Source organism: Phoca vitulina, unplaced genomic scaffold (assembly GCF_004348235.1).
Source record: "Phoca vitulina isolate PV1807 unplaced genomic scaffold, GSC_HSeal_1.0 scaffold67, whole genome shotgun sequence".
Classification (NCBI taxonomy): Eukaryota; Metazoa; Chordata; class Mammalia; order Carnivora; family Phocidae; genus Phoca; species Phoca vitulina.
In genome coordinates, this window is record NW_022589770.1 from 8,951,255 (window position 1) to 8,964,016 (window position 12,762).

Below are 12,762 nucleotides of genomic sequence, written 5' to 3' on the forward strand. Positions count from 1 at the left end.
ATTTCGCGACCCTTACCCAGGGACCCCAACGCACTAGACGTTGACAAGTTTTTTTGGTTATTGATACACAAAATACACCATGTTTTTCTTGCAATATCCCTGTCTTACATCTAGAAATATCCATTTCTCCAAAAGACCCTATATCCTGTTAGTAAGGAATGCAGTGGTCAAGTCCTCCCTTTTCTTTTTCATGGTAGAAATACTTCAGTTTTCCCCATCAAGAAAGATGTTAGTCCAAAATAAAGTATATGTCCTTTTTCATGGAAAGAAAGATACTATCATTTAATATATTATTCTGCATGTGTATGTTAACCAGAAATGGGTATTGAAATTTGTTGAAAAGATTTTTCAGCTTCTATGAAAATATAATATTTTTCCTGAGGCTTATTAGTAGAAAGACAACAATTATTTAATTCTCTATTTTCTAGGTTGTAAAACCCCATAATTGTATAACTAGGTATTTTTTTAAGCAATAGCTTTTGGTGCAAAAGACAATACCCATACCACTTTCATAAATATAAAAAATAGAATTAATAAATTATGAAATTTTGTGTTTAACAAATAAGATCTAACAAGTTGGACCTCTTTGGTAAGTTACATTGAACCCATTTTCTAAATAAAACATCAAAACAATTTTCATTTGTATTTAACAGATATGGATCATAAAGCATCATTTTATATTACTAAGAACTATCCTCTTTTGTTTGACTATTGTTCTATACTTTGGAGTTCTGATTCTCAGTTCACAAATTTATATTTACTAAATATGTTAGTAAGTCCGACTAAAGTTGTCATAGAAAACAGCAACTGAAACTAAATATAAGAATCTTCTATAGCTACAAAAATTTTACATTCATATACCTTTAAACTCTGTAAGTTCACTTTTAAAAAGTCATAAAATATAATACGTGTGCAAAAAGTCTATGGGCAGTAATATTCATTATAACTTGTTTATCATGTACCAAAAACTGAGGATTTGTTCATCCAGGACTTCTCATGTAAATTTTAGTGTATATAATATAGTGTATATAATGGAATACTATTAAACTCTTAAAAAGAAAGTGAAAATTAGTATGTGTTCACATGGAAGGATCTCAAAAATATGGTAAAAAGGAAATGAATTTTAAAATATGTAAATAGTATCCCATTTGAAAATTAATACGTTCCCCCATAGAAGTTCTGAGAGGGAATGTGCAAGAAATTTTACCCTAGAAAGAGGAACTTAAGTCAATAGGAAAGAAGTGTTTTGTTGTTTTTTTTTTAATTTTAGGAATATTTTTAAGTGTAGATATATTGCTTCTATAATATAATATATTGCTTCTATAATATACATGTGCAAAGGTATATCATTAAACGTGTCTAAATTTTTAAAAAATCATGCACAGAAAAGCCATGATTCAATTTTTATACTCAATTAAAAATTTGATTTTGTCTAAACAATTAGATTCAACACACATTCTAAATTGTATAAGGTTTAGAAATTTTTGGCATTGAATAGCCAATTCATTTTTTTCTCTCTTTGGGTTGTTATTCCTCAGAATCAGAGAATTCAGTTAAAAATATTGGGTAGTTTGGGGGTGCCTGGGTGGTTCAGTTGTTGGGCGTCTGCCTTCGGCTTGGGTCATGGTCCCGGGGTCGTGGGATCAAGCCCCGCATCGGGCTCCCTGCTCCTCGGGAAGCCTACTTCTCCCTCTCCCACTCCCCCTGCTTGTGTTCCCTCTCTCACTGTGTCTCTCTCTGTCAGATAAATGAATGGAATCTTTAAAAAAAAATATTGGATAGTTTGGAAATGCAGCATGCAGTGGTGAACCTTTTTCTTTCCATCACTCTTGTTTCTGTATGAAATATATTGCTCTAGGAAGCTAAATAGAGGAACTAAAGAGCTGAAGGTATGTTCCCTCTATGCATTATAGCTATTAGGAATCAGAGGTGTCACTGAAACCCCATTTGTTAGAAAATGTTAAACTCTATATCTGAATATCTAGATTTTCCAGCATATTTCAGAATGATTTCTTACCAAAGAGCTAAATTAGGCTATGAGGAGCCAAATTCAAGTTCAGAGGCAGCATATACATATCTAAAAACCACTGAGTCCCCAAATAAACTGCATTATAGATCCCAAAAGTGAAATGAAGCTAATAAAAAATGTCCTCTGATAATAACTTTCATTAGCTACTCTGGCTCTCAAACTTTTAGAAAATGACAATCTCTTGCTCTTTCTTTTCTTCCAAGTGCAGAAGTCCTTAATCAAGTATCTTTTTTACTTAAACAAGAAAGCTGATATCTTAAATACCTTTTAGTGTCTAGTTATTGGACACAAACAATTGGAATCACTTTTAAATAACTTCTTTATTTGCCAGTCCAAAGTGGGTGAAACAAGAACATGTTATGAATTTTAAACTATTTGATGTGTTCTTAGAGAAAGAAGTAGTTTTTGTGTGATGTAAGAATAGCTCAAACCCAAATAAAAGCAAGTTAGTTTATATGGGTAGTATTAGAAAAAATAATTTTGTTGAATATCTAAGCTGTAATGCATTTTGGCTTTAGATGGTGCATTTGGGCACCACAGTGATCATAAAAAATGTAAACTCTTACTTTGGGAATGAGCTTCAGAGGCCCAGAGTGCTAGGCCAACTTTCCTTCTAAGTATCACTTATCTCTGAAGCATGTTGGAAGAAATGAGAATTTATTTTAAACATGAATATTTTCAGTGAGAACATTATCATTTATAAGATTGGCATAATGATTAGAAACATCTTCTTTAAGCTAGTTCTCTCTCCTTGTATCCATACTCAGTCTTTGGTTTTGCCCTCTGAACAACATAGCACCAAATCTCCCAATTACATAATACAACACATTTAATAGCTGAATATTTCTACCCTATATTCACTTCTATACTAAAAGTTAATCATCTTCTGTTCCTTAAATAACTCTCTCTTAAACATGATATCCAAACACTTCAATGCTTAAGTGGACAACTCTCTTTTAGACCTCCTTTTCTTCTATTTTCCAAACCCTTAGCCATTCTTAAGACTCAAGATATGCTATTTCTTGCCCTGTTATAATAACCACTTTAAAATACTACTTTTTGGGGCGCCTGGGTGGCTCAATCATTAAGCATCTGCCTTCGGCTCAGGTCATGATCCCAGGGTCCTGGGATCAAGCCCCGCGTCGGGCTCCCTGCTCAGCAGGAAACCTGCTTCTCCCTCTCCCACTCCCCCTGCTTGTGTTCCCTCTCTCGCTGTGCCTCTCTCTGTCAAATAAATAAAATCTTTTAAAAAAATAAATAAATAAAATAAAATAAAATACTACTTTTTGTCCACTCTAGCATCATACAAATATCAGAACATCAAGAACTCTGTATTTAATTTAAAATTCATGCTTCACATGAGTTTTAATTTACTTTTAAACAAATATTCTTTAACAATCATTCTCAGTTTAGTTCACAGAGGCATGAGCACACTTGGACACTTTCAGGGGATTTGCAATGTCAAAAATTATTTAAAAATAACTCTAAGATGTTATTGGCCTTCTACTGCATTGACATTTGCCCTGTTGGTACAAAAACAATAGGAGACATGCTGACGTCATTCCACAAATCATAGCAGTGGCATCCAACTATACTAGTCTTCATTTTAGTTTTCACCACCATGTTCTTAAAAGGAAAAAAAAAAGAATCTTTACCTTAAGGTTGTCTTTATAAAGCAGTAAAAAGTATTTTTTATTAATTCTTGATCTTTATTATTCTATGCAATGAAATGGGAAATAGATATAATCAGGAAATGATTTTAAAAAACCAATAGATATGACCAATTCTAAGTTGTGATCATGGCAGAGAGAGAGATGAAGTGGAAAAAAAAAAACATAATTCAAAGTGAATAGTTCAAGAAACTGAGGAGCCCATGTTTGTGGATCCCCATAAGGAGGCTGAGGTCATCCGGGGGGTGGCAGAAGTAGAGAAAAAGAAGAAAAAAGTGAGGTAGAACACAAAATACCCTTCAGTGATTGAGAAGGATGATGTAGATTCCTAAGGTGTTGGTAAATGGCAAATTAAAGAAAGGCTAATTTGCTTTTTTGTTTTTGTTTTTCTTTTAGTGGCTGGATGGCATGAAGTTCAAAGAAGTTGATGTTTTGAGAAGTAGCTAAGATAAATGGTTTACATTGTAGATGGAATAAAGGAAAACATCTACACTACCCCTAGTATATAGTTACAAGGAATAAAAGGGATAAAACATCTTCCACTAGGGAAGTCTACAAGGGAAATTACTTACCAGGAAGCAAGAGAACTCCAGTTCTAAGAGTGAGAAGATGAAGGAAATATCTAGAGAAGGACTTGAGGTCAGAAAGGACTTTTTAAAATCACATGTGTAAAGAGTTTGGAGGGAGGAGAGGAGTAAGGCATTAGGTTTATGAGAATATGAATGTCCTCTGGATAACTGATGGCCTGAGATGAACAGGGATAAAAGAGATGATAAGTCCTGATCAATTTCTTGCTTTAAGGTAAGCAGTGCCGTCAATTCAAACTGTGGTCCTGAACAGTTAGCATGGGGAGCTCACAGTAATTTCTCTAATTGGAAGCTATTGAAGATATGTCTGTGAAGGTAGGAAAGGAAAGAGCACTTTAACTGATGGCAGGGGAAAACCACTTTCTTTCCTGTAACCTGTGTCTCACCTTCATGTGCTAGTGAAATAGGTGACAACTGTTCCCATTGTTTCCAGTGTGTCACTGCTCCTGGTGGTGACAAAGCCCTTGATGTGATGTAACAGAGTGGCTGACAAGGAAAGAAGTCTTCATGGCTCAGATCAGTATGGTCAATGAACACAGTTGGAATAATAGGGCCATAATGCACTGGATTGGGAGCTGAAATTCGGTGCTACTATGCAGTGGCTTACTTGAGAGCTGCTGACTAAGAAGGATGAAATTGGAAGTGATGAAGTGATATTTAACAAGCATGGGAGCATGACTCAATGAGGACTAGAAATCAATGAGGCAAAAACAGACTCCTCTTGGAAACAAATGAGGCAAAAATGGACAAACTCCCAGGCCTTTTCAGGATCCTTTTTCTGTTTGCAACTAAGTCAGCCAAGCTGAGTTCTAGTCATATTTCTTCCTGTTCTGAATTGCCTATATTTATGTCCAGTTATGGACATGAAAAATAGCCCACTAGAAGCATAACTGCCCATCCTCCTTACTCCTCAGCCACAATTGCTGTTTATACTGCACTAGTTCTAACTCGCAATGTGCTTAAAAGTCATCACTTAGTCAGTGTCTAGCTTAAACCAAATACACCATCCCATTTCTCTTTTCAGAATATTGGGTTTGGAGTAAACAAGGACATTAGAGAGGACACTGTGCTAATGGATAGGAGTAGAATTCACACAAAAATATCAGGATCCAAAGGAAATCTTCAGACCAAAAGTCATGTTGTGTTCCCAGAAACATTTTTTCAATTTCATAAGGCTGCTGAGAATGGTATTTGTAGTTTTGTTCAGTGTTAAGGAGCCATCCCAAGAAATGACTGAGAAGCATAGGATGAATTCATTGTTTTGTGGCAAACATTCAAGCAAGGTTGAGGGACTTAGTGTCTTTAGAAACAAACAAATATTATTTATAAGAAGGCAAGAATAATTCAACGTAAAGTTCAGGGTAAAAGTTCAAATTTTCTAGCTGGTTTTCGAGGCTTTCCATGATCCACTGCCTGCTTCCTCACCAGACTTATTTCTCACTGTAGGCACAAGCCATATAGAGATCGTGTGCACTCCCCTTTGCAACTTTTTTTTAAGATTTTATTTATTTATTTGACAGAGAGAGAGACAGCGAGAGAGGAAACACAGCAGGGGGAGTGGGAGAGGGAGAAGCAGGCTTCCCACGGAGCAGGGAGCCCGATGCAGGGCTCGATCCCAGGACCCTGGGACCATGACCTGAGCCGAAGGCAGACGCTTAACGCCTGAGCCACCCAGACGCCCCCCCTTTGCAACTTTTCTCATGCTGTTCTCAGCATGTAATACAAACTTCCACAGCTCAAGATATGAAAACTTTACGCCCCAAAGACCACCTCAAATATTACCTCTCTGTTTCCAGTCTTTATAAGATCATAAATCACTGTAGGAAAAAGGCTGAGCCCTTTTTTTTTTTTTTTTTTTTGGCCTCTGCACTGGATCTAGAACAGTGCTTTGAATTAACATGTATTAAGTACCTTCTATGTACTTTGAGATGATGTGTAACATAAGATGACATATGGACTTGGAGATACAGGTCTGACAATTCTGCTTCCACTATGTGCAAACACTGACACTTGAGCAAAAAATTAGATTTTCTGAGTTTATAAAAATGACAGCATGTCAGGAGTGCCTGTGGTGCAGTTGGTTAAGCTTCCAACTCTTGGATTTAGGTCAGGTCATGATTTCAGGGTCGTGAGATCGAGTCCCACATTGGGATCCATGCTCAGCAGTGTCAGCTTGAGATTCTCCCTCCCTCTGCCCCTCTTGCTCATGCTCTCCCTCTTTCTCTCTCTCTAAAATAAATAAATAAATCCTTAAAAAATGATAGCAGGTCAACTGAAATATAACATATAAAGGATTTTACCAAAATATAACACTAAATGATCAACTAATATTAATTCTTTTTATTTTCCAGCCTAAAATAATGCCTCAAAACAAAACAAAACAAAACAAAACAAAAGAGGGGTGCCTGGGTGGCTCAGATGGTTAAGTGTCTGCTTTCAGCTCAAGTCATGATCTTGGGGTTCTAGGATCAAGCCTCACTTTGAGTTCCCTGCTCAGCGGGGAGTCTGCTTCTCCCTCTGCCTCTGCCCCTGCTTGTGCTTTCTTTTTCTCTCCCAAATAAATAAATAAAATCTTTAAAAAGAAAAAAAAAAAAAAGCAAAAGAGAGGAATTCAGTACTCTGAAAATAGATACCAAGTTTGGCTAAGATTTGAGACAAAGTTGGACAGACCACATGTCTCTGAGAGAAAAGAAATTTCTTACTCTTCCAAAGCCCTTTCTTCCACCTAGCATTGCAATAGGAAAAATAAAGACTGACTAGAGTATTTCTCATTTTTTTTTTTTTTTTTAGTATTTTATGTGCAAGGCCTATAATTTGCACACAACTTGGGGCAAAGATGGTATGCCACCACCTAGATTTCAGGGTCTTTTAAACTTTAGATGAGGAATGGAGTGGTCCTATAAATCCCTTAAGACAAAGAACACAATTCTTTATGACTGAAACATCCCTTATGATTTTGTTATGTCAGTGAGTAAAGAATATTGGGGTGACTTATAGAATCAGTTATGGAGTTGTCGATGCAGAGATAATGATGATGTTTCTTAGTGCATTTTATTACTTAAAGGATATTTCAGGTAATTATAATCAGAATGGACTAGTTTAGAACTCAGAAGCAGACACTAAGTAAGAAAAGGGAGTAGCACTGCAATTTACCACTTAATGTTCTCACTGATTTTAACAGTGATTAATTTTGCCTGATTATTTGAAACACTAATTAGATCATTTTGTTTACCTAAGTTGAATCAAAGTTTATCAAACAATCTTGATGTTTAATGTTGATGGATAAACAAAATACGGTATCACCATTCTCTCTTAATCTAAATATGTAAAATTCTAATACCGGATTACCTTGACCTATGTGGTAGTTAGAAATACTTTCTGCCAATTATCTTGACACATTATAGGATTGCACTGACTAGAACTCTGAAGTTAAGTGTGATAAGGTGACTTACTTGGTTAATGAAATGTGGGTGGAAATAACATACATTGCTTCTAGACAGAAGTTTTTTTTTTAAGGTACATAAGTAACTAACTGTTTAGATTCCTTCTCTCTTCTGTTATAAGTAGTCTGCATGTGTGAGTGAGGAGCACATAAAACATGGTTCTAGTTACACATGATGGACTTGTTGTATGGGTGAAAAATAAAGCTTCTTTTTAAGCCATTCATATGGTAAAGCTATTTTTAATTACAGCATTAGACTATGCTCAGTGGTCAAGAAACTGAAGCCAGGGGTTTAGTGTCTTCATAATAAAATCATGAGATCTATTGCATAGGATTAATGGTTAGATGACTGACAGCAAGGAAACTGTAATCCAGGGTGTGAAAGACACCTTGCAGGTTAGATAGTAGCAAATTTTTTTGGTAATACTGTTGCCTTTGTTAATTAAACATGTACCCTGGGGGAAGAAGTCAGACAACAGAATATTAGATGTGTATACTGTTGAGTGGAGACTGGCATTGGTAAGGTATAGGAAAGAGATGAACTCAGAAGATAACTGGGCAATTTGAAAGCAGGAATAAAGAGGGATTTGAAAAAAATCTAATATTGGAAACTTTTAGGTTTGGGAAATACAACAGATTCTCACTTTGAGATAATAAAATTGTAAGTAAAAAAGAGTTTATAGTGGGGTACAAGCGTGGCACAGTTGGTTAAGTGCCAGGCCCTTGGTTCAGCTCAGGTTGTGATCTCATGGTTGTGAGATTGAGTCCTGAGTCAGTCTCCAGTCTCAGTGTGGAAACTGCTTAAGACTTTCCCTCCCTCTTCTTCTGCCCATCCCTCTCTGCCCCCGACCCCTGTGCTCCCACACTCTTTCTCTCTCTCTCTAAAATAAATAAATAAATCTTTAAAGAAATACAGTTTCAAGAAACAAAGATCTATCAAGGCTGTCCTCAAAGGTCTTTCACTAGTTTAGTAGTGAAAACATGTGAATAAACTAAAGCATGGGAGAATAAACATCCAATCAAGGTGGGTTGCAAGTGAAATGTTAGCATTGCAAATGGTAAATATGGCTCATAGAAAATTAACTAGAGGGCTGTGATTTCTACCATCACATGATGGGCTCAAGGCATTCATTGTTACCTTGAAACAGAATGAGACATGGGGAACAGACAGAAAGAAAGAGAAGAAAGAAAAGAAAGAAAGAGAAGAAAGAAAAGAAAGAAAGAAAGAAAGAAAGAAAGAAAGAAAGAAAGGAAAGAAAGAAAGAAAGAAAGAAAGAAAGAAAGAAAGAAAGAAAGAAAGAAAGAAAGAAGAAAGAAAGAAATTAGGGAGAGAGAAGAAGGAAGGAAGGAAGGAAGGAAGAAAATATGAGAACTATAACTCAAAGGATACTTTGATTGTGGATATTGGCACATGGTGCTGTTTGATTTCAGATAAGTTCATCCGATTTTTGAAAGAAATATAAAGCTAAATGAAGCATCAGTCTGGACTTAACATTATTTTAAATCTAAAAATGTCCATAGGGCCCTCAACTATTTGGACAGTAAGTAAGCTTTTAATAAGGGTAAATTTCTCATTGTCTACTTGAGGATAATATAAAAGAAAAAATCTCCCAGGTGTCAATTCCAGAGCTATGAGAAGCAATCGACAGAGATGTTGTTAAACATCATCTCTTCCAGGATAAGAAGGGAATTTCTCAAAATATCTGCTCATAGAGATATCATAATTCCTACTGACCTAGAATCAAGAACCAATATTTGTCTCCCCCTTTTCCTTTCCCTTTCTTTCCTAAGAGGCGGTATTAATTTAGTTACTTCTTTTCCTCTGTCGTTGAATATTGAAGGATGGGAACATAAACTCTCTCCCCCCTGCCTTTTTTTTAAAAATATAGGTCTCCAGACCAAGTAAACCCACATCTAGAACTCTAGGACTAGTTTAGGACTACTTCACAGGACCCCAGTTCAGAAATTTCTATGAACTCTCAGAGATGCTATTCTTGGGTATGGATATAGTGACCTACACAGGACTTTTGGATTTCCCCCTTGAAAAGGGGATGTGTTTTAGTCTGGAAAGAAGGAACTGAATATATGTTGTCTAGAAGACAGACTTTGGTATACACTCATATGTTTACCATTATTTTCAGTTTTTTTCTAGGAATAAAGTTGGTTTGCACACACATATAATTAAGTGAAGCCATGACACTTGTCTTGAAAAAACAAATGAATAGGAACTGTATGTGTCACTTTCATATTGAAGATTTTAAGAACCATGCTTTTTTTTTTCCCCCCTGATATAGTGACTAGTGATGTTTCACATGGGGGAAATAATGTTAGGCTCTTTCCTGAAAGAAGAAAATATGGAAAAGAGCTAAAACTAAATGATAATATCCACATGTCACATGAACAGTAAGTGAACCTGGGTTTGTTTACTACTGCAATATATCTGAACCTGTTCTAACTAGAAGTTTGAAAGTTAAAAAAAAAAAATAAATAAAAAAGTCTATTTCCTTTAAATCACTTCAAATTATTTCTAACTGCATTGTATGTATGATGTGGTAAAAAAGCTTGATACACCCCTGTATTGAATATATGAAGATGTTGGAAATCAGAAAAGAAATTGGGCTAAGAGTTAATATATGTTTGCTTTAATCCTGAGTTTTCTATTCCATAATTGTAGATATATTGAAGAAATTATTTAGATTTTAAATCTAAAAATGACCATAGGGCCCCCAACTATTTGGACAGTAGGTAAGCTTTTAATAAGGGCAAATTTCTTACTATCTACTTGAGGATAGTAGGATTTATTTCTAAAATAAAGGATGTTTACTAATTTACTTTCTGGATTCCATGATTTTTAAATATAAATGAATTGGAAAAATGTTTAATGAATTTTAATATCTTTAAATGCAATTAATTTTAATTTAGCAACAGATTGTATCATTACCCACAGTACATACATATTATTTAGCATTTATCCAGAAACCAGGATAATATACTATAAATTTTGAGTAAAAACTATTCATAATTCTCAAGATCTCCCTTCCTTAGGCTTAGTTTCTTCCATCAGTGGGTTTAATATGCATTTTAATTTTCCAGAACTCAGAGTCTCACTACTATTACTTGCCTTAAGATCACTAAGGTCTTTACACCAGATCTTTATTTTGGTGAAAATAAACCTCAGATTCCCAGGTTCGCTCTCATCTTCTACATTAAAATGCCTATAAGGCTGTATATATTCTTACTTTATTCCAATTTTACTATCTCTACCCAAGTCCCAAAACTCTTCAATTCATCACTTTCAAAATCATGGCCCACTATCAATAAATTCTTTCATATCTCTAATTTCTTATATTAGGGTTCTCCAGAGAAACAGAACCAACAGGATGTATGTATAGATATACAGATACGTATAAGAAGAAATTTATTATAGGAATTGACTTATATGATTATAGAGGCTGAGAAGTTCCATGATCTGCCACCTGTAAATCTGCAAGCTGGAGAACCAGGAAAGCCAGTTGTGTAATTCAGTCTAAGTCAATAAACCTGAGAATGGTGGTGAGTGGTGGTGGTAGCAGGGAGTTAAAATAGAGTAAGTCCTGGTCCAAGTCCTAAGGCTCAAAAACTAGGAACACTGATGTCCAAGAACAAGAAGATAGATGTCAGCTTCAGCACAAAGAGTGAATTGGGCTTTTCTCAGCCTTTTTGTTCTATTGAGGCCTTTAATGGATCTCACAGACACACCCAGAAATAATGTTTTACCAGCTATCTGGGCATTCCTTAGCCCAGTCAAAATGATACATAAAATTTACCACCCTACCCATATATTCCCTACATGTCTTTTCTCAATATTAATCTGGATTTGTCCAGGAACATAGTTTCATCTGCATATTTCCTTGGTGATGATTTTTTTCTTCAACAATCCTTATACCACTGGTCTCAGATATAAAATAGGTATCACTGTCTTCATTATGGTTTCTAAACAGATAATTCTTTCTCTCTCCTCAGGTACTTCACCATTATTTCTTGGATAGTGCCTGCTCCCTCATTTAAACCATCCTGAAACTAATAATGGTTCCCTATATGTTTATTTTAGCTATAGTTCCAAGACTATGAACTCAAAACTTATCTATATCTTCATGAGTAGGTAATCCCAGAATTTAAGTGGATTTTACCTTGTCCAATCACTATACTTTCATAAGCAAGGAAACCCAGTGTACCTTCTTGTGCATTAATATATTCAAACTTGTATTTAAAATGCATAATCTAAGTTTATGTTCAGCAAGCACAAGGTGTTTGCCATGATGTATTTTGATGATTGAGACTATTTACATCTACACAACTTAATTATTGTAACCAAGAATGGAAACTATCTCTTACAACATCAGTTGACTATTTATTCCAAAATTATTTCTCACGAAGATAAGACTATAAACCAACAAATAATTTCATTACTTGGTTTTGAAAAATCTTGTAATTCAATTTACCCAGACAAAAATTTGCTCACTTGGACAAACAGCTTGCTTATCAAACAACACATATCAAGGCTAACTTCAAGAATCTCTCCTTATTGTGTCCGTGAATTCTAAACTACTGTTATTAAACTTGTCCAATTAATATCCAATAATATGCTAAACTAGTCCCCTTCAGAAAATATGCACCTTAAGTTGCTTGAATCCACACCCTAAAATCTATAGATACACCCCTCTCACTCTTCCTTCATAGACACTACTAAAATTTTTTAAAGATTGTGTAAAGCATTAGCTGTTTTAATTAATTTAACTTTTCTTGACTAGAATTTTTGCTAGTGGTTTTTGGTGGGAGGCTGGCCGCTGACAATATAATGCCAGAAAGCACTGTATCCTTGTATACATGCCAGAAAGCATTGTTTTCAAACTTATGAGTAACACTGGAGGATAGGTATCTAAAAATTAATGAACATTGGAAAACAACAGGCTTGGTTTGAAGTCTATGTTGTCCACTAAGTACTTATTATATCTATGTATGATATATACTGCATATATCATTGTATATGCTGCT